Genomic DNA, 6132 nt, shown 5'->3' with positions numbered 1-6132 from the left:
AGGACTCATTACTGGCAAGACTGAAGTGAGGCAGGCATTCTCACACACTAGTGGGAGAGTGTAAACTGGTGAAAGATTTATAGAAAGCAAATGGACCTTACGCATGTTAGTACCTTCTAAGCATCCCTCCTAAGAAGGTAATTCTTTACAATTTAATGGAAAGACTTTATCTAAAAATGTTTAAAACTTATCTTTCAAATAGAAAAAATTCTGGAATAAATGATGGAGGTGGAGGTCACACACACTCACACACACACACACACACACACACACTGGTATCTCCACATGATAAAATTTTACGCACCTTTTAAAATAAATTGAACATTAAACACATAGAAAAAACTATCCTAAAATTTTGTTTAAATTATAGAATAGATTACAAATCTGTATGTAGAAAATTATGTCAATAGTGCTTGCTTCAGCAGCATGTATACTAAAATTGGAATGATACAGAATTTAGTATGGCCCTTGTGCAAGGATGATACACAAATTTGTGAAGCGTTCCATATGTAAAAGAAGAAAAGAAAAGAAAAGGAGAGGAGAGGAGAGGAGAGGAGAGGAGAGGAGAGGAGAGGAAAGGAAAGGAAAGGAAAGGAAAGGAAAGGAGAGGAGAGGAAAAGAGAGGAGAGGAGAGAAGAGAGGAGAGGAGAGAGGAGAGGAGAGGAGAAGAGAGGAGAGGAAAGGAAAGGAAAGGAAAGGAAAGGAAAGGAAAGGAAAAGAGAGGAGAGGAAAAGAGAGGAGAAGAGAGAAGAGAGGAGAGGAGAGGAGAGAGGAGAGGAGAGGAGAGGAGAGGAGAGGAAAAGAAAGGAAAGGAAAAGAAAAGAAAGGAAGAGGAAAGGAGAGGAAGGGAGGGAAGGGGAGAGGAGAAAAAAGAAAAGAAAAGAAAAGAAAAGAAAAAAGAAAAGAAAAGAAAAGAAAAAAGAAAAGAAAAGAAAAGAAAAAAGAAAAGAAAAGAAAAGAAAAGAAAAGAAAAGAAAAGAAAAGAAAAAACTGTTTCAATAAGCATAAGAATAAATGGGAGAAACTGCATCAAAATGTACTGTTGGGAGTCTGATTGTTTTCTTTTATTTATCTTTATTAGCTTTTTTCTTTTACAAATTTTATATGTATATATCTTTGAATCAGAAAACAATCTAAAATTTTACAATTGTTTTGTAATAAAAATCATCTGAAAACCGGATTTAGAACTTCATTCAGATGATAATTAAATTTTTTTCTAAATTTTAGATTTTTTTTCTTAATTTGGGAAAATTCCACATTGAAAAGTATGGGAGGGAGGCAGAGTTCCTGAAAGTCATTCTTATTTTCTGTAGGACCTTCTCTTTATAAGCATAGTTAACATGTAATATAAAGGGGTTTTTTTTTTTGTTCTTTCTTCAGTTATAATAATTATATGCCAGTCACATCATTTTATTTGTAGTTTGGCAAAATATTGTGCCAAGGGCAAGTAATAAAGGTTGAGAACAGAGAAAGTAGAATTAAGAGATACTCCAAGAGAGTTATACTTTCAAAAATGAATATCTCAGTTTGCTCTTCTGTGAAATTAGACATTTGACTGACGGACCTCTATTTTCTTTCAGTACCCATGGATTAGGCTTTTAAATTTTTCTCTCCAAAGATCAGAATTTGTATCCAAATTGACCTTTGCACAAATAATCTCTCTGGATTTATGGCTGGCGAAGAGGTAAAGACCTTGCTGCTTTATATATGCTCCCAGTAGCACAACTTTTCCCCGGCCGCCACAGGCACTTCCTAATTTCTCAGTCTCCAGCTTTCAGAGGTTCTCGCTTTTATGGAAAGTGCAAATTATTCTTCGTAAATCATTTGTTTAAGCTTTGAAAATTATCCTTTGGACTTCAAACCATATAATCTTATTTTCGCTGTTTTGTTTTGTTTTCCTTTGGACACCGGAGCCTATTTCTCTCCTTGTTTAAACGGCTTTGCATTCCGGTCGTTAACTGATGAATGTTGGGGACTCACCATGTGTTTCACATAAAGTTGCCAGCTTCCTCTGGTGTCGTATGACAGGGCTGAAAGTTGGACAGGGCGCTTTGCATTTTGTCAAAAAAAAAGACATAATTTGAACTAATGTAAATTTACAGTAGCCAAGATTACATCAGACTAGAGAACTCTGCAGTAATGGATGGAGGAAGAGTCATGAAGGACAATTTGCAAGGGTGACATACATTAATGTTGGTAACAGGATGTGAGAACACGCCATGCACACCTCTCGGAAGCAAGGGAGGAAAAAGATCAGGAAACAGAGGCCGATTAAATATTGCCTTGCTCTCAATAGGCAAATCAAATTAAAAACAATCTTGAAGTTTTGAATAAAGTAAATAGTATCACATTTTATAAGGTTAGAAGTGATTCTGTAGCTGAGAGAAGCTTCCTGTAGCTGTACAAGTTTTACGTGAAGTCCCTCAATACTCTTTAGACAATTTTTTTTTTACTGCTTTCGAGGCCTTTTTATTTCTAAACTCTTTTTTAATGCTTTATTTATTTTTGAGACAGAGAGAGACAGAGCATGAGCAGGGGAGGGGCAGAGAGAGAGGGAGACACAGAATCGGAAGCAGGCTCCAGGCTCTGAGCTGTCAGGACAGAGCCCGATGCGGGGCCCCAACTCAAAAACCCCAAGAACGTGACCTGAGCTGAAGTCGGATGCTCAACCGACTGAGCCACCCAGGCGCCCCTATTTTTTTTTCTTAGCAAGCACATGAACCCTGGAACCCCCAAGGACTGGACTCACAGGGAGGGTTACAAGCAAAAGAGAGGTTTAAAATAAAATTACATACAATTAAAAATGAAGTGCTTTTACTTCCTTTCTTTTATTCTATTAAAACAAAATTGTTCGGTGAAGAAGGGAAAGCATGGAGCAGATAAGGACTAGAACTGCATATGGGCATGAAGAGATGAAGATGAAAAGTTAAAGAAGAGATCAAGAGAGAGAGATGAATATATCAAAGTATAAGAAGAAGTCTCAAGGCTCATCTGGGAAATAATAAATGGTCCCTGACTATACATAATAATATTACTGATTTTTTCTATTAAATCCAAGAGAAAAGTAGCATAAATGTTTATGAAAATAACTCCTCTTGCCTGGTTTGTCCAAAAACTTTCATTTCCAAATAAAGAGAAACATTTTAAAGAGTTTGAATATAAGACATAAGGAACTTTTGCAATATATTTATGCTTTTTGATTGATGATGGTGAAGATAAAGTCCTGCAACCCTGAATTAACACATACCACACATTAAGTTGTGGCAACAAGTGTTATTATGCTTTAGGGCAAGGAAAGGTCAATGACAGTCTTATGTGTATGCTTTCATATCTCCATGTATAGGAGAATAACTAATACGTAATCAGATCAGTTTACTCATTTGTAACTAATAATCTCTGAGACCTTTGAAAAGAAGGATTTGTTTTAAAATTAGAATTATGAACAAGGATGGCATCCTTTTGAAGCAGTCTTGCTTAAGAAATAAATCTCTTTTATTAGTGTAATTATACCTACTGGAAAAGTCTTCTTAGTTCCTTAATATCATATCATCTTAATCCTACAAAAGCATTATAAGTCTTAAAATCTTTCATGAATTTTCCACACCAATGATTTTTTTTAATGTTGGCAATGGCATGTTCCTCATCATAAATTCCCCTGTGGATTAGCTAAAATATTAGAATTTTTTTCTTGTTGAAGTGGAATGTTAAAAAATTTTTAGATCAGAAACACAATATAACATAATGTTCACATTTAGTGAGAAGCCCGTGTATAGGTATTTAGGGTCTCACCCTGAAGATCTTTGAACTTTTCAGTAGCCTCTAGGCAAGCAAGAGTTTAAACATTTATAACCATAATCCTAATTTCAGTACCCCAGAAAATAGAAAATTAACAGTTCTAAATTCACAGGACTAACAGAAAACTAAACAGACCTAAATTCACAGGTGATGGTCCAGTATGGGAAGCATTTTGAATTGGGAGAATGAAAACTTTTAAATTTTTTTTAACGTTTATTCATTTTTCAGAGACAGACAGAGACAGAGCATGAGCAGGGGAGGGGCAGAGAGAGAGGGAGACACAGAATCTGAAGCAGGCTGCAGGCTCTGAGCTGGGCTCGAACTGACAAACTGCGAGACCATGACCTGAGCCGAAGTTGGATGCTCAACCGACTGAGCCACCCAGGCGCCCCTGAAAGCTCTTAAATTAACTCTATGACCTTGAATCACCTTCCCAAACTACCTTTCTCAGCAATGACAATGAAAAGGGCATCTATAGCTTGAATATTTCCCCCAGGTGATCTGTGGTCCAATAGCTTTGTGAACCACTACAATAGAAACAGAAAGATTAGTCAGAGATATTGCAGTGGTCTAAATGAAAAGTGCAAGTCCTAAATAAGTTATGTGGCAATAGGAATATACAAAGGCAGATATGATAAATAGTACAGCTAAGTGAGTTAGGGATACAAGATTGCAAACAATTGGATTTGGAGGCTGATGACAGATGGGAGGCATCTGGATGACCACATGAATTGCAGCGAGAGTAACAAAAGTAGGGAAAACAGAAGGTGGAGGAGGTAAATATGGGAAGGTAATAAATTCAGCTTTGATTGTTCAGCCAGGGTGTCCGTGAAAGATTAGATTAAGAGGTGTATTAAGCAACTACAAATGTAGGTTAGGAATGCAGAAGAGAGATCTAAATCTGAAATATAGATAAGGGTTATCAATATAAAGGTAGTTGAAGAAGGAAGAAGAGGAGAAGGAAGCAGATAACAAGAATTTGTAGAAAATACAGTATTGTTTTAAATGTGTATGTTTATTTTAATATAAATGTTATTATAATTAATGTTTTAATATGCAATCTGGGTTTTTTTTCACCCAATAAAAGATTTTGAAGATTGTTCCATGTTAGTACATATAGATTGACCTCAATATGAGTAAATATTTAAATGATAAATTACCAGAAGGATGTACAACAAACTGGTAACAATGATTACCTCTAGGGAAAGGGAGGTGATTAAGATTAAGCACTGTGGTCAAAGAGGCATTTAAATAAACTTCGTTTATTAAATAAAGTTCGTTTATTTAATATGGAGACTGAATTTATGTATAACGTGTAAAATCAAGAATTCAGGCTTTTTAAGTGAGGTTAAACTACGTCAATCAGATTTATCATTCTCTAGTTGCATAACTCAATTGAATTCTCATGATGCCTTGGAAAATTAAATGATGTACCTAACTCTCTTAGAAGTCCAAGAAAATGCCAATGTTTTGTCATCAAACAATAATTTAATAAGACATGTTTCTACTGAATTGCTCCTGAAACTGCTAGGGCATATGTATCAAAAGCTTAGAGCAGTAAATAATGCAGCTGCAAATATCTACATTTGTAAATCATCTGTCATTTTTTATCAGGAGATTTCTATCAGTCATTTTGACAAAAACAGCATGAATTTTTAAAATGGCAAATTACGTAAAATATGTGACAGTGCTTTCTCAAAGTTCACCATCAGCGTACTTGTGAATACGTTCAACAAAATGGAAAAATAAAGAGGAAACAATTATGATACATTTTCCTTCTTTTTCCTAGAAAATTGACTCATTGGTTCTCTACAAATTCCTTTTGATAATATCTAGCCAAACCCCCCGCAACATCCACCTATGATAATCCACAAGGCTCAATCAGAAGCGCTTTTCTTTATATAACATATAAAGCACCTGGGTGGCTCAGTGGGTCAAGCATCTGACTTCAGCTCAGGTCGTGACCTCATGGCTTGTGAGACTGAGCCCCAAATTGGTCTCTCTGCTCTAATCACAGAGCCTGCTTTGGATCCTCTGTGCCCCTTTCTTTCTGCCCCTCCCCCCTCATGCTCCCTCTCTCTCTCTCTCTCAAAAAGAATTCTCTGTGAAAATTAATATAATAAATAATAATATATGTTACATATTATATATAATTAATATAATAAATAATATATTATTTATTCACAGAGAATTGACTCATTCCCATGACAACTTCTTTCCACAACATGAATGCCACTCAGGTGTGATATCTCAAGTCCAAGTGCAGCTGTCATCTCTCTCTCTCTCTCATACTTGACACATTGTAGCCTCAAATAAATGCCCCAATGACATTTCATT

At 35.7% G+C, this 6132-nt stretch overlaps 1 non-coding gene across 1 annotated transcript; it reads left to right on the top strand.

Moving 5' to 3' along the window:
• Positions 1-409: 409 nt before the first annotated feature.
• LOC122218795 lies at positions 410-513 on the top strand. The gene has a single exon (XR_006202123.1). It is a non-coding gene; the product is annotated as a U6 spliceosomal RNA (small nuclear RNA).
• The last annotated feature ends 5619 nt before the right edge of the window (positions 514-6132 follow it).

The sequence above is a fragment of the Panthera leo genome, chromosome B1 (assembly GCF_018350215.1).
Source record: "Panthera leo isolate Ple1 chromosome B1, P.leo_Ple1_pat1.1, whole genome shotgun sequence".
Classification (NCBI taxonomy): Eukaryota; Metazoa; Chordata; class Mammalia; order Carnivora; family Felidae; genus Panthera; species Panthera leo.
The sequence above is the reverse complement of the archived record's forward strand: the minus strand, read 5'-3'. Positions and strand labels throughout refer to the sequence as shown.